The sequence below is a fragment of the Scatophagus argus genome, chromosome 1, assembly GCF_020382885.2.
Source record: "Scatophagus argus isolate fScaArg1 chromosome 1, fScaArg1.pri, whole genome shotgun sequence".
In the NCBI taxonomy this organism is placed as follows: domain Eukaryota; kingdom Metazoa; phylum Chordata; class Actinopteri; family Scatophagidae; genus Scatophagus; species Scatophagus argus.
This window is the reverse complement of record NC_058493.1, coordinates 22735752-22752870: the sequence shown is the minus strand read 5'-3', so window position 1 is coordinate 22752870 and position 17119 is coordinate 22735752. Positions and strand designations below refer to the sequence as shown.

Genomic DNA, 17119 nt, shown 5'->3' with positions numbered 1-17119 from the left:
TAGAAGACATAATGTGTAAAATAAGACAAATTTGGAATCACCAAAGAGCATATTCTTCCTCTCTTGGTAACCGTCTCAAGTCCCCGTACCACACTAAAGGTTTGAAACGTGCAATATGTCGCACTGCATGTCATCTGAACTCATGTTTATAGCTGTTCTTGGGGATAAGGACCCACACTTTTGGACAGTATTTCAAAGACAATCACAGGGTTGCACCTGGCCTTACACAAGAAAAGTGACCGAAAAAGCTTTGTGAGGAATGACAAAAGGTAAGCTCAATAAAGAAGGGCAAATCCTACATTCTTTCTCACCTCCAAACACCTGAATAATCGCTGTGTAAAGTGGGCGTGCTTGTTGGATTGCCATTATCAGAAGGATAAAACAGTTTACTGACAAGCCCCCCTTTACTCTTTAGAAAATCAGAAGAAAAAAACAGAAATTCCTTTATTTATCCCTGAAGGGAAATTCTTGTTTTTCTTGAAATGAAATTAATGTGGAAAGGTGTTTAGAGAGGGGTTTCAGATTTGCTTTGACAACCTGACAAGCCCTTTTGAGTCATACTTAAACCTTAAGTATAAGGGGTAAGTGTCATGCTGGTCTTGCCTCTGAAGACACACATACAAAATTACCCGTTTCCCAGAATATGAAAGTAATGAAATTGGAATAAGGAGCTATTTCAAATTTCAAATTGCTGAATTTTAAAAACGAATCCTTGTGGATACAACAGAAAATCACAATCACTGACAAGCAACACTGATAAGCAAACGTTCTCGTGTCTTTCTCTCTCATCAGTCCCTATCTTGGTCTTCTTTGCTTCTCCACCCCTCCCTTCCTGGTCTCTGCATAGTGTCAGCTGATGAAGGAGTGCCAGTGGTATCTTCTGTGAATCCTTAGTATTCGAGTATGTATCATCTACTCATGTGGGCCCTCTTTCATCCCTCTGAGTAGCAGCTCAATAGATCAAAATAAACTAATCTGGCTCCATCTCCTCTGGTATGCTCCACTAGCTCTGACAGTCTGCGTTGTTTCGGTTGAATGTTGTCTTGCTGTCCATGTCTGTGATGCTCAGCTCTGTTGAAGAGCTCTGGAAGAAAGGGCTTCAGATCAGCTGTCAATATGGCAAGGAAACTGAAAGATCAGTAACGGATTGACAGTGAGTGTGTCTCACGGGAAGATCAGATACAATCCATGAATCACGGGCAGCACCATTGCTGAAACTGAATCTATTGTGTATTTACACAGTGATGTGTCACACGGGGCATTTCAGTCTCCGCCTCCTTGAGCTTGCCAGTCTTTTATGCCGAGCAAAATTTTATATTTACTTTTGTAATGAGTGCTGGATTGAGTCAGCCTGCATTCACACAGATTCTTGTCCTTTAGACACCAAAACATAAATAGAAGTGTAAGTATAAGTATGTGTCTTCACTGATAAAATGATGTTGTACACCATCAAAACTCATGTCTACATGCTATAGTTTACATGTTCCTTTGCTCAGCACCATTTCACACATTTTGTTGCCCTGTTGTGATTGTAGGTCTGTCCAACTGACAATAATGACCAAAGACGTGTTAGAGTAATTCCCTTTGCACATTTGTCTGACAATGCCAGGCTAAATTAGTATGCTACATATTATAAAGTAAAGAGAGAAGTCAAGCGACACCTCCTGTCCTATATCGTCTTCTAATGCTAACCGTCTCTTTCTAGCCTTGTCTTCACTCTGTTGGAAACATAAAACACTTTTCGCCCAAGACAAGTTTTCAGAGCAGAATACAGTAATATGAGAGAGTGGCTAATCTGCATTTGTTACGTTTAAAATGATCTTGAGTGAGTCATTCTGAGTGACCCTCTTACTACATCCTGCTGAGCTGTGTGGGTGGATGACTCCGACTTTGTCTGCTGCTGGCTTATGTGTTTAGCTGCCGCCACTGGGCCACAATGAGGGGAATACTTTCTAATGCAATGGGGAAATGGTCATTAGTTTAGCAGCTTCATCAACATTATGAGACTTAAATAGGTCAGTCACTGACTTAGGGGGGGTGAAGAAGATCTTGTTTCTGGGAGGAGGCAAGACATCTTTGTGGTCTTTAGTGCACATGGTTAATAATTGTTTATTAGCATTCATCTGAATGTGAATTTGTCAATTTGACCAGTTTGATAATTGCACATATTTTGGCTTCACAGTTATTAGCTATTGTTTTTTTTTTGTTTGTTTTTTTTAGCGTCTTATGCCCCAGCCCCTTTTTGCTTAGATGACAAAAGACTGTAAGATGACCAAGATATGATAAAAGTCCATTTATATACAACCACCATCGCATACCCATACAAGCTATTCCCCTCTGGCAAAACACAGTCCTGGATATGCTGCGCTCTCCAAGACAGTAAAGGTGCTGAGGGAGCAAACATAAATTTCATTTCACACACCAATCATAGCTTTATTTGACTCCACCTGTTTGATAACGCTCACACTGTGGCTTATATTGTGATTTTCTGGACTGAATAAGATTCTTTATGGCTCGAGCAATAATAGAGGCAAAATATGGATTAGATATAAATTCATCATACACTGTGAAAGAGTGTACGGAAATGTGCACATAAATATGTATATTCCTCAGCCATGGGGATAAACAGGTCTGTATATTTAGAAAAATGTGCTTATTATTATTCAAGCATGAGATTCATCTTGCTGTGCTTCACCCTGATAGAAAGCAGTGTTCTTTGATGTTCAGAGTCAAGATAAAAGAGTCATTGTTTTATGTTTGGGCCCAAATATCTGTAATTCACTGTTTTCCAATTGTTCTTGTTTTTCTTCATACTTTAGGTGGATGTTCAAGAGCCTTATTTTTTTCAGCAATGAAAATATGTGGGGCAGAAGAAAGATGCGGTCAGTTAAATCTTACTTTTCTTGTGTTGAATGTTAGAACAGTGACTTAGCTCTAAGAAATTCTCGTATTCAGACACCACTTAGCTCCCTCTGCATTTCAGCTTAAGCAATACAGTAATACGCTGTATTACGCTGTAATATTTTTATTTGTTTGTTTATTTGTTTTTCATGAGCTATAGTAGCTGGTGGCGGCACGGTGGTGGTGGTGGTTAGCACTGTCGTCTCATAGCAAAGGGTTCGAATCCAGGTTCGAATCCCGGTCTGGGCCCTTCTATGTGGAGTTTGCATGTTCTCCCTGTGCCTGCGTGGATTTTCTCCGGGTACTCCGGCTTCCTCCCACAATACCAAAAACATGCACATTAGGTTAATTGGCTACTCTAAATTGCCCCTAGGTGTGAGTGTGAGAGTGTGTGGTTGTCTGTCTTTGTGTGTTGGCCCTGCGATTGACTGGCGACCAGTCCAGGGTGAACCCCGCCTGTCGCCCGTAGTCAGCTGGGATAGGCTCCAGCTCCCCCGTGACCCTGACGGATAAGCGGTATAGAAAATGGATGGATGGATGGCTACTCTACGTTTCCCCTAGGTGTGTGTCGGCCCTGCGATTGACTGCCGACCGGTTCAGGGTGTACTCCTCCCAGACGACCCCCCGCAACCCTGACGGATAAGCGGTATAGAAAATGGATGGATGGATGTATATAGTAGCTGGTATGATCAATCAGTTTCAATCACTTTGTCTTGTTTTTTATGTTTCCAAGAACAATTGTATAAAGCAAATAAAATGAGGTCAACATAATATGACCAATTAAAATATAGGATAAATAATAATATAGTTAGATAAATAAATAGGTAGATAGATATGGCACACATTTATATGTGAAGGGAAAGGGAAATACGGGGAAAACTGACCTTGCAGTTTTAGTTTCAAGGACAATGCCATCGATCTTATGGTGGAGATGGTAAGTCTGCAGGTGTACTGGATACTGGATTATTCTGAAAGGGACAGGGAAGACAGCATCACTGTGTGTGTGTGTGTTTGTATACAGTAAGTGCTTATTTGTTCCTATGTATAGACAGGCACAACCGCTTTGAAAGCTTATTGCATTCATGACACAAGAGTGCACACTTGTGAAACACAAATCCCATTCAGCACAGATTATCTAATGAACTTCAAAATGCAGAGGTCTGATACTGTGGTGTGTGCTTTTTGGTATTAGTGTTGCCTTCAGGGTAATGAAAATCCTTCTTTGTTCTAGCAATGGGACATTTCCTCATGTAATATGCAGTAGAGCAGAATATTGAACAGCAGCACACTGTCACAGACTGAACAGTAAACCAGTAAGTAATGATTACACATCATTTTTACCAAGGATCTGTGAAACAGCTGCAGTGCAGGGTGTGGCATCCCACCTCGGTTTGTCATCTGAAAGAATACAGTGTGGTAGTGGATGTCATTTTGCCCCTCTGTCTCTGGAGCTGCAAAGTAGTGCCTTGGGGCAAACTCTTTGAAATATATCTCTGTCACAGTGCAGACCTTCACCTCGGCTCAGATCTGCCTAAATGATTTTAGCTGTGGGTGAGAAATCTCAGCCTTTGATTTAGAAAGGGGGCACACAGGTACAGATTTCCCAGAGGAGGGCGAGTTCACAGATATATATCCAGAGAGGTAAATGTCTTGCTCATTTCCAATTATGGTTTAACTAGACGGATTGAGGTCAGAGCCAGAGAGCGGGCCGCAGGAACCAGCCATCAGAAATGCTTGTGGGAATGCCAGTGGAGAGAAGGGGGTACGAGAGGTGGCAGGAACATTGGAAGTCCTAGCACGCCACCCTGAGTGAGAGGGATGATTTTTCCCTCTGCTGCCCGCCCTTTCTCTCAAACACACAATCAGGGAGCAGTCGGAGGCAGGGGGCTGAGGTGGTGCCAACCACCCATAAAAGCCCCAGTGATTCTGTGTGGAGCATTAACCTAGCAACCACAGAGAGAAAGTGAAGCAGCCAGCTCCTTTCTCTCAGGTCCACTTTAAGACTGTGTTTCAGGAGAATATTGTCCTCTAAGATAACTCCTCCAGCACAATGCATCATTTCAGAGGGGCTTGGCAGAAGTGTGTTTAAGTCAGTAGCAAGTCAATGATATGGAGAGGGGGAGGAGACAGCCTAGCTGGGACAGACAGCTCAGGGGCTAGCTGAGAGAGGTGTCACTGCCACTCTGTCTAAAAGGCTGGCCGTTGTCTCGCCCTGTTTGTTCACTTGGTCCTTTCACTGTGGTTTCCTGTAGGCAGGATAGAAAAAAAGCCTCATTCCTAACACAAATCCCTTCTTAAACATCTTGTATTCGGTCGTTTCTGATTTTACCTGGAAACAATCTTTCTCTCTCTCTCTCGCTCTCTTTGCAGATGTAATCCCTGAGGTGGAGTTCTAATTGAGAAACACACAAAAGATTAAACACCTACAACTGTAAAGGTTTGCAAAGTATATCTAAGCAAGCATATGCTCACACAAAAGCACGCAGTACATTCACACACATGCTGTGCACAGTGGATAGACGCACGTACAAGCAGCTGCAGTTGCAGCTGTATGACCAAACTTTAGTTCTGCATAGCTTCAGATCTGTCGCATAACACTGACACACCGTTTGGATTTATGTCATGATGTTGTTTAACGTGCTCTTCCTCCTTCTTCTTCAGTTGTTCAGAAAAATAAAAGACATTATTTGGTCTGCGGTCTTCTGTATTTGAAATTGCAGCAGGTGTTTGCCTGGCAATCTCATTGTCAGTACACTTCTAGCTTTCTGATTCTGATTTCCACATGGAAAGCAGCTCCTGGATTCCACTTTAAATTTCCCTTTACGGTATTTTTTTCACACTGCCAAATGGAATGGAAAATGGAGAAGAAACAAAAGTGCTTTGAGGAAAAAACATGAATCTTTATAAAGGTCAGAGCGTTTGTTTCCTCCGGGATACTGTTCGAGTTTTCATACACGGTTGTCTGTGGCCAACTTGTGTGTATGTGTTAGCAGATTTATTTATTTATTTTTTTGCATATGTAGTGAAGGCAGCATGTGTGCACACAAAGGGTGCTCGTCTTCAGAATGTGTGTATGTTTAAGGGCCGCTGCTTGTATCAGTTTACGACAGCCCCAGAGCTAATGCGATTCAGAGCAGAGAATAAGACTGTGCATTTTAACAGCTTGGCCAGTGGCGCACGGCGGCCAGCAGTGCAAGAAGCGACAGTAGCCGAGTTATGTGTCTGTGCCAGATAGTCTACCAGGGCTGCTTAGTAAGGGACTGGCGTTCCAGCCCATCTCTCCAAGGTCCAGGCTGGGATGAGATGAGGAAACAATCTGAGAGGGAACAGAAAATCATTCACCTGTTTATATCTTAGTAGCTCACAGGGTGCCTTCTCCTCCAGTCTCCTTTGCCTTTCGTCCTCCCTCCATTCAAGCTCACCCGTCTCTCAAACTGTCAGTCTGTGTGTGTGTGTGTGTGTGTGCGCGCGCACATGTGTGCAGGCGTGCATGCTCATAAATCTCCATGAAAGTTGCTATCTGGAGTAAAACCATTTTAGCCATCAGGGAGTAGGAACAATCCTGTTTGATGTGCGCAACCATGGACGCGCACGTACACATGAATGCAGGGAGATACGCCATGATAGATGTCTCACGCGCAACATCATATGACAGACAGTCAAGGTAATTAATGTAGACAAAAGGACTGATATTTTCAGACTGGACATATCATATCAGAGCAGAGCAGCAGAGACGGGAGTCATACATCATGTCTAAAAGATCCACTTACTTTGCCAGCCTAATACAGTGTGCTGGACACCATTATAGTCAAAAACACACCCAGTCAGATCCATTTTACAGCATAAAACAAGGATTTGTTTTATTGGCTGTAATACAGCGTGATGCATAGCGGTAAATACTTATGTTACCTCTACAGTAGAAGTAGAGCTCATATTCAGATATTCTGATTTTTAATTATACTGGCAATAGAGTTAGAAACAGCACGAATACTGTACTGTACTGTACGTTTCTTATATTCACATTTTTAATAAAGGTAGATAGGCATTAGCAGTATTTTAGTATTAGAAGTGATCAAATGAAATATTTTACAACCATCTCAGATGTTCCTAAATCTGACTACTTCACATGCTGTTGTGTGGTTTAAACTATAGAATTGTATCAACTTTGTTCCTTCAGACAAAAAAACAAATAAGACATCCTCAGAAAGAGCTTGGAATGAAATGACCTTTTACAGGAAAAACTTCAAATGCTGTGTCATTCTGAGGGTTAGCATTTAGAAACCTGAAAGGGTGGTATGTTGTCCTATTAAATTGGCTTGTGGCTGACTTGCATTCAAGGATTTGAGACTTGCTTCCAGGAAACACAAATGAATCAAGAGGAATACAAGTACAAATTTGTCTCTGACATGGTGAAGCAAGTAGGAAGTGCCGCAAAATGGAAGTTTTTCAAGCGAGCTACAAGCTGCACATAAGTACAAAACATGTACATGCACTTTGCTGTTTTGCTACTTCCTAGCTCTGTATCAATGGTGCTGTCAGGCATCTACCAGAGCAGCTGTGCTTTTTCTGTTCAGCGCAACAGTAAGTAACTGTAAGGAAAAGTTACAGGAGTTGAGACAACATGAGAGGAAGCAACACAGTTTAATGGAAACAAAATAGGAAACAGAAGCTTGAAGAAGGCGTAGAGAACAGGATGGGAAAATGTCCAAAAGGAGGCTGCAGTATAAAAAGAATGACTAAAACCTCACAGATGAGACGAGAGTAAAATGCAGCCGTGAGACAGAGAGAAGGAAAATAGAGAGGGAGAGCCTGGAGAACAGCAAAGAGGGAAAGCTTAGAGCGAGGGATGGAGAAGGGTGTATTAGCAACGTAGATTAGCGCGGCAGCAAAGGGGATTGTTGACAGCGTCTTTCATCATGGAAGAGGGTGGTGGCAGTGTGACGGTTTGCTCCCACTCAGGTCCTGACCCGTGTTATTACAGAGCAGCTCTCAGCAGATCGCTGGGCTAAATGAAGCCATTGTGCAGGATGGTGCACAGCCTGATGTTGTTGTAATGAAGACAAAGCCGTGTGTCACATGCCAACCTGCAACTATTAACTACACGCTCATATGCACGCACACACTCCGACTCAAACAAGGTCACATCAGCATTTCATAAACACCGTATTTGCCATGTTCCCAGACAGATGCAAGACGGATCTTGTATTAAATTCTGAAGCTGTGCATTTATTTTCATACAAAATTGTTGTGTTATCCGTAAATTTAGCCGACAGAGTCTGAGATTAGGTTTTTAAAAACAGGGGTGGGAGAGTCATGCAGGGTGCTGCATTACAATATTTCAAGGTTTTTCTTATACACAACCCCCACATCCTGCTTTCTCCAGCACACACACACATACATACACACACATACATACACACAGGCCGATGCTGTTTGAGAAAAGTCCGGTGGGTTTCTCTGGTCATGTTGATTCATCCTTGCGTGAAACGGAAACCAAACATTTGCTCTGCATGGCTTCAGCTCCTCAGCACACCTGCTGCCTCTGACCCCCACGGCCATCAGCACTGCAATAATTGGCACATTTATTAAATTTCTACTCATCACGCTCAGCATCTGGACTGTTAGGGAAAAATCCCCACCTGATCCAGGAAGTTCAGAATGGGTCAGCCACTGACAACACATTTAAATCTTGGAATGACAGGGAATTATAGGAATGATCCGCCTGATAATTTCATAACAATGTGTTACTGTTTTAGCTGCAAGAAAACAAAATGCTTCCCATCCACTGATTATAATTTATTCAGGTTATTATTCTGTTACAGGTTACATTCTGTGCAAATGGTCCACTAAGGATGAATCCTACTGTTGTTTTATTATTGAAATTTTCCATAATTTCATCCAGTGCCATCATCAGCTCCAAGTTTATCTACTAATTTTACATTTGCCTTAGTCTTCACTGTACATATTGTTTAGTGTTAATTTGCTCTTAGCATGCTAACATGCTACACAAAGATGGTGCACAAACCCACTTAACATCAGCGTGATACAGTAGCAAGCTGATGTTAACATTTAGCTCAAAACATTGTTGTTTCTAAGCCTCACAGTCTAGACTTATTCTTTCGGGCGAGTACTGAAACTGACAGGATGTGCCTGTGTGAATAGCCCTGCTTACAGTTGGGTGTGTTTTGCTTGGTGATCCAGCTGTGATATGAAGGGGCTCAGTGAAGCTGTCAGATATCCTTTGCATGGCGGCTATGCTCTCAGGTCAAACCGGGGGCATCATTGCCTGTCACTGCTCCTGTGGAGTGTGTGTGTGTGAGAGTGTAACCCAAGGAAACTTTACCCCTGAACCAGTGAGACTAACCTGAGGGAAACAAAATCAGCTGGCCTGGTTCTCCTCCAAGAACCTCAAAGCGGCACTTAAGACAGATGCAGTCAGGAGAGGTGACCTTAGCAGACCTCATGCCAGCAAACCAGATTTATTTGCCTCTACTAGACACCAGACTTACAGTCAAATATATATGTTTTGTTTTTTTTTTATAAATGCAAGCACTGTCAGGCACTTTTCAGGGTCTTTTGCCTGCAAGAATAATCTCAAGTAAACATATCAGTTGAATTAACTGTTATGCTATGATTTAAAAAAAATACCAAACTGAATTACTGTAGTTAGCACACATGATGTAGTGTTACAGGATGTGGATGATATACAGAGTTAACAATAACAGATTGTTGAGTTTTTTTTTTCCACTAGGTTGATAAATGTTTAATCAGGCCTCGGCAGTAGAGTTTTTTAATTATGACTTGGAACTGTTTCATCATAAAATCATAAAATCCTAGATACTTGTTAGAAAATGGTGCTGTTTCAGTGCTCATTATGAGAAAATTAAAGCTTGCTCTGAGGTGAAATGAGCCAGCCTGTATACATGCATTCATACGCCTTGTGCGAGCCAGTCGGGGGCAGCGCTTAGCTGTCAATCATAATGTTTCACCTGCTTTTTATAGCATCACATAACTAATTAAAACCAAAGTTATCAGAAATGCTAATGTTTGAACTTATACCAGTGTGTTAAGAACTATCTAAAATGACAGGCACCAGCATTGCAGTAAATTTATTTGAAGTGTCAGTGTGTACCTGGAACTTTTATGGTGTCACCTCGGTCCAGGTTCCAAGTGGGTTGAACCAAAAGTGAAAACACTGCAGACTGAAGAATCACAGAATCATCACTCATGTTACATGGAGCAGCCAGAGTCATCTCGTCTTCTGTGTGCTGATGTAGGACTTTCCAAACTCCACACTGTTTCTTCAGTGCTCTTTTTCTTTTTCAGTTCTCCATTGTTCATGTGTTCCAGTTTCATGTGGGATCACTATGACGATAAGATAAGAATCCTGCCTGTTTTGAGAGGATGCTGTCTGCAGTGGAAAATAAATTTGAGAAAAGTACCAAAAGCAAGTTGACTAGAGCAGAGTCTTACCAACCCATTGTAAACATGGCTTTATCTTTGTTCTGAAGTCATAACATTAAATTCGTCCCATCATACCCATTAGACCTGACATTATAAGTGACACACACACACAGTCCCACCGACTGTAGTGACATTCTTTGATAGCCCCTCTCTCTCTGCACCCCATCTTGGCTGTGTTAGATCCTTGAATCCCAGACTTAATGGAGGATAACTGAAGCCATGCAGTCTCTCACAGCCACTGTGGAAACACAAGGCAACTTCAAGATTCCCATCAGACCCATTGGGCTCAGACGGCACATTCTTCAGTGTACTCGGATGTGCGATAGTTTCACAACAGTCTCACCATACTTGCTTGTTAGGGCATATGATGAAAAGTAGCAAATGGGTGCGCCTGATGTTACAATATTGAAGGAGAGAGACTTAGACTGTTTTTACTGCAGATGCTATGCGCAGGCACATACCAAATGCTATTCGTTCTGTTCGGTCCTCAGGGCTGTCATGAAGGTTGCTCTTTTTTGTCTGTCATTCTGCTTCTAAAAAACACTGTTGTTTCTACCCTGTGGGATGCACATTTCTCCTCTCCTCAGAGAGGCATCACCGTGACACTTTTTAGAGTCAGAATTAGGGAGCCACCTCCTCTCTGCTGACCCACAAAACCTCTATCTGCTGACCTAGTCTCCCTCTCCTCCTCATTTGCCTCAAATGGAGGCAGCAATGCAAATGTTGTAGCTGACAAGTACCTGGCTCAGTGACATTTCATGGGTTTTTGTACATGATGGCAAAATCGTGCACTCGTCAACTGTTCCTCGGCATCAGTGTGTAAATTCATTGTGTGACTCCCTGCTTGTAAATTCAAAGTGTTTCTCTTTCAGCATACACACGCTGATCCAAGAGCAGCTGCAGCAGAGACTTTAAAAGTTTGCAGCAGTGGCTGAAGGGTGTCACACTCACAATATCTGATTTCTCGCAACTGGCTGACACTCAGAGACAACGTTTTTGTAGCCCACAGCTTTTAGGTTGTTTTTTTTTTGATGATGAGTGAATGGATGTATGGATGGATGGATGTGTAGATAGGGGGATAAACAGGAAAAGCAGGAGGCTGTTTGGCGGCAGCAGATGGAGGAGCAGCAGGTGTCGTGGTAGGGAGGGACCAAGGTTACCATCGTCAGCGTTCCACTATGATGATCCTTGACAGCACAGGGAATGAATGTGTGGGAGAATGTACTCTCTGCCCATTAGCACATCTTCAGTCCAAAGCCTCCTACACTCCAGGCTCTCCTCACTCTGAGGGGAAATACAAACAGGTGGGGAAGGTGCTTCTCTCTTGGAGGTGGTGGCAGAACCATATCGTGGAGCTGACGGATAGATGTGTGGTTGGACTGGCGATATGTCAGAATGATCATGGAGTTTGCTAACACTTGTCTTAAAGCAACATTTATCATCTGAGTTAAGTGACAGGTGTGAAAATTAAATTTTGTTCCCTTTATTATCAGGTTTGCAAAAACAGATAACTGGTTCTGATTTTTATTTTGAATTTTGTTATCTGGATGCAATTCAAACACAGCTTGGAGTCACTGTAAAGAAAAGAATAGCTATCATGAAAAACTCATGCTAAACTGACACCTCTTAAGAATAAATGCATCAACAGGAAGCAACAGCGCAGCAATACAGCAATGTTTAAAATCAGACATCGAAACCACGTCAAAATAACAAACAGACCGAGCAAGTGAGTCCAAAATTGATAAGGTTGTCATTACCAGCTGGTGGCTTTGTGTGAGGGGAATAACTGCACTCCATAGACAGCTTGTGAGTCTGAGACAGGAAATCATAGGCTGTGGTAACAACACCTCAGAAAGCGCAGTGAAACTGCTCCAGATGAGGCTGGGAAACTTTGCTCTGAGGGACCAATAAACAACTGGGGCTGGTGGCTCAGCAGGACGCGTATAAACACACACAACTCTCACTTGCACATAAACCCTTGTGCCACGAGGAAAATCAAGGCTGATGAACAGACTGATGTGCAGCACATTATTGGAGACAAACAAATAAGTAGCTTGTGTCACGACTGATAACAGATGTCCCTTGGTGGTGGTGGTGTATCTGTGTCTGAGGACTTCTCCTGTATATGGAGTGGCAGCTGTCTTTCATTAATTCAAGACCACTTCAGTTTATTTATTGAATCACCAAGCGACATGAGTCACTCTGCCCTCTATGACATCTTTTCAAAAAGTCTGATTTACCTCCAACAAAACATGGAAAATTACAACCTATAAATGTGTAGTTTCAAGTGTTTTGACAAATCTCTACTTTCTATATTCTAAATAATATGGAATCAGGACCTGAGAACAGATGCTTTATTTTCCATTTGATTGTTTCTAGAAGGTCATTTTCCCCACAGCTTTTCTTCTTTCTGTAACTGAATGCTTTTTAATCTTATTTCACTGCATCATCCTGAGGTATTTCAGTCCAAAAAAATCAGTGAAAATTTCAGATGTTTGGCTGACAAAAACAAACAGGCACGACTACATCGTAAAGTGAAGAATACACACTGGGTTTTGCTCTCATTATTTAGAGTTCTGTGTCAGTAGAAGGTAATTAAATAACTTCTTACTATGAACTAACAAAGCATGAACGCAGGAAAAACTTCAGTAACAGCTGTGCTCTTAATCAACTCCAGTAATTGAGAAATTTATACAAGAAGCGAGTGTTTTAATCGCCGCGATAATTGCAGTAATTGTTGGATTGTGATATACTTACAAAATTTCAAGAAGTGTATTAGAAGAAGCTCATTTAGGGTCAAAATATATCAATGAAAACATTGTGTATAACAAGGTCGATTTCTTAGACTGACATTTCTGAAAACAGAATGGTAAGAAGCTAATCGTGCTATGAATATATTTGTTGTATATGGATGATCTGTTAACAGTATGTTGCCGTAGCTCTCTGTTTCTCTCTCAATTGCCCTTGCATTTCCACAGAGATATTGTGGTATTTGTATTCATATCTTATACTATATTCATGAGATATTGCTGAACCAAAGCATGAGATCCAAATGAATGGACGATTTATTCAATATTCAGTGAGACCAGGCGCCATTAATGGAAATTACCATTCTAATTGATGAATGACTATCTTCCTGTAATGAAATTATGGGGTGAAAAGCTAAAGAGTTATTTTAGGAGAGGAAAATAAGGTGCTTTTGTGGTAATACCCCCCTTTTTTTATCATAAAAGATGATAGGCAAGCTTTAATTGCAGTGTTGATGAGGACACTACAATAGGTCCTCCCCCGAGAGGGGATTTCTGGGGGTCTATCGTTTAAAGATAGGCCCACGATTCCGCACAGCTTTTAATTGAAATCTTGTGGAAAAAAATAGAAAGAAAAACTTAATAGCTTTTGCCTGAGCACTCAACCAATCACAGAGATAGTGGCACCCATTGACTTGGGTAATTATTTCTGAGTTTAACTCTTGTGTGCATTGAGCGATTCTTCTTGTTCTTTACTGAAGAGCTGGTGCTAAATGGTGGAATATGTCATGTTTGGAGGCTTGAGGCAGGCGGCAGTACGAGTTTTTTTTTTGTTTTTGTTTTTTTTTAATAAATGCTAATTTGTGTTGATATTTGAGTTGATTTTATTGGAGAGTTTCCACCGTGGTAGGGCAAGAGAAAACGGGAAACTGCACAATGAGACTAGCTCTCCTCTGACAGGGTTTCACCAAGATAGATGACAGTGATCCATGTCTGGATGGGTAATTTAATCACAGGTCTTCTCTAGCAGGGGTAGTACAGTATAATCATTATGAGGATATTAATGCATGGAGGTTATTGGCTGGATGTCAGCAGCTGGTTGTCTTGACGTAAGCCTCCAGGGATTCACAGCTGTGGCTCCAGGAGCAGGCTGGAGCCCACTGTGATCTAGGAGCTTTAAAGGACCATGTTAGTGACTGACAGGTGAAGTGGAGGTAGATAGATGCTTTTTGTGTATTCTGACAGAACCTGACTGTGCCATGTGGTTCACACTTGGTTACATGAAGCAAGCAACAAGCGAAACCATCTGCATCATTTGAATCTGTTTGGATCATCACTAATTCAATTTTATCTGCATTCAGAACTGTGAAATGGAGCTGATAAAATTCACAATCAGAAAGTGAAATTATATGTAATTAAATAAAGATCACCAGTATTCACAGGGTAGAAAACCTTCCCTGTGGTTTTGAAAATTGGGAGGAAAGCGTGATCACCCCTTTTCCTTGATACGTGAAGACCTTGATAGTTTTCTGTAGTTTTTTGGTCTTGTTTCTAAGTTTGACAATGTGTTACACTCTTATATGCAACAGTAACAAAAGTAAAAGTATTTAATTTAGATTTCTAGAATTTTGTCTCCTTAGAAGCCATTTATAGTGGAAATTAGTGTTCAAAACCTGCAGGTATATAACTTTAAAACATGAACTGTTGATTTGTGTTCGTCATAACGAGCACCTTCACAACAAGGGACCTTAAAAGTGATATAAACTCTTAAAAATGCCTTTTCTTGCTATCATTATTTTAGCTTGAAACAAATCCCCCATCACTAGCAACTCCACCCTCCACCATCATCCCCTTTGCTCAAACCGCTCATTCTTGTTCTGCGAGTACTCATTAGAAGAACAATCAGAGTTATATTTAGCCTGCTGTTGAGAATATTCTCAGGGAAAGTCATTCTCTGGTGAATTAGAGGAGAACCTTAATGCAGGACAGGGTGAAGGCTATTCATTTGTAACTAAAGCTTCTGATGGCTACTATGAATGCACGCATAAGAGAAGAGGAACTGGTAAAAGGCTGACTGACAAAAATTATTCAGTTTTTGTTGGGTAACTCCCTGCAGTGAGAAGGTCTAAAATACAACACATCAAACAGAAGAAAGCGCAAAGCAGATTTTTTTAAATCTCCTGAGGCTGCCAACAACACTGCAATTGATTTAGTATGAAATAAAATACCGTGTGCTTGTAATTTCAATGTAAAAGCTTTTTGGTGTGTTTTTAAATAGCGATGTGATCAGTAGGCGTTTGAGTAGAAAAAGAGGCAGTGAAATGTCAAATTCTTATTTTAATCTTCTTTCAGTTTCCACATTTTCATGCACCGGGGAATACCAGTGCAGAACTAACCTTGTCGCCATCTCATCCCTCGGTTCTCTCTCTCTCTCTACCCTCTCAAGAGTTTCATCCCGTTTTCATTTTCCCTTTTTTCTCTGATCAGAAAATATGTGTTGTGTGTCTTCTCTTCTGACAGCGATAAGGAGGCTGTTGGTTTATTGCAAGTGATCTTCAGGGTAGGGATCTCCAGCTTGGACTCAAGGCTGCAGTGGCCTTACAAACTGATACAGTAAGCCTCTAACAAACATACACATGCAAAGAAAACACACACATGTGCACACACAGGGTACCCTCACAAACAGTTCCAATGAGGTGTATACTTTATGCATAGCAAAAATGTACACTTGCACTGCACACACAAGCAGATCAAATGGAGTACAAGAATCAGTGCATAGCATCAAATGGGGAACTGGAAGTTTTCTCATTCATAAAGTCCCTCTTACATAAAGTATATATCACCAGTAATGCTTTTCAAACACAAACACAAAGAATATACACATACAAGAAGATGAACAGCTGCTTATAGAAACTGTGTGCAGCCTGAGATGAATAAGCACTTTTCCCATTAAAAGGGTCTTAAAGGGTCAGTGGACCAACAAGGGTGACCAGTCACATCAATGTAAATAGTTGTCATCGGAACTCCTGTCAATCAAAGAAATAGTCCCCATTTAAAAGTATCACACCGTGCACAGTGTGTCAGTTCTCATCTTTCACATGCCTTCTTTGTGGGAGGCTTTGTGGATGGACAGACTGATGCATCTGTACGTGCGTCTGTGTCACTCTGTCTTTTGTTTCCTGATTGTGTGTTTCTCTGTGCTCCAAAGATGCCTGGTTCGTGGCAGTTTGTCTCCGTCTCTGAAGGGGCTAATTAAGCCTTCATGTGTCTCTGCTCTGTGCCTTTTGCTTCATTCCATGATGTTTGTATTTAGTGCTTCCTCTCCTCTGCTCTCCTCTAGGCTTCTTCACATGGAGTTTTTGAATGCAGTTGCATGTTGTCTGCTTATGACTTAAGGTAAGAATTTGTCTCCTTCTCACCTTAGACAGACAAAAGGAAGCAGCCGCCCTCCCACCACACACACACACACACACACACCCCTTGCTAACAGCATTTGGACAGTCCTGTTGTCCTGCTTCCCTTTTTGTCAGTATTAAATGAAAGACCATGTTACTGTGTAATTAATAAGTTACAAACATACTAATCTTCATAGAAATAAAACAATGTAATCATGTTTATTTGTCAAGTGTGTCTGTGTGTCTGGGAGCACCATAAAATTAGAAATTTTGAAATCCTGTTGCCGCTTTTTCTTGCCTTTGTGTACTCTCTGACCACACACTTGACTACACGTTTTGACTCATCCTCTGATGCAGAAAGCCATTATGTGACTGTATTGATCATGCTAATGAAGCAAAAGAGCATCGTACGCAAGCAGACGTGGAGGTCAAGCAATGTCACAGTTGACAGGTAAGTGACAAGGACAGGAGGGATTACTGTTATGTGTGTGCGTACAAGTGAGTGCCATTCACGCTTGCATATGTTAAAGGCTCTGGGTGACAAAACGCATACTGATATTGCGTGGTAGGCCAAATTCTGTGCAAACATGCACACACACACACAAAGTTTCA

General features: G+C 41.5%; 1 long non-coding RNA gene across 1 annotated transcript in view; it reads left to right on the top strand.

Moving 5' to 3' along the window:
• The first annotated feature begins 13986 nt into the window (after window positions 1-13986).
• The window catches only part of LOC124061033, a 63025-nt gene continuing 59892 nt past the window's right edge, over window positions 13987-17119 (top strand). The window contains exons 1-3 of the long non-coding RNA XR_006843672.1: window positions 13987-15725; window positions 16453-16508; window positions 16865-16958. This is a non-coding gene — a long non-coding RNA (uncharacterized LOC124061033). The remainder of the gene's footprint in view (window positions 15726-16452; window positions 16509-16864; window positions 16959-17119) is intronic.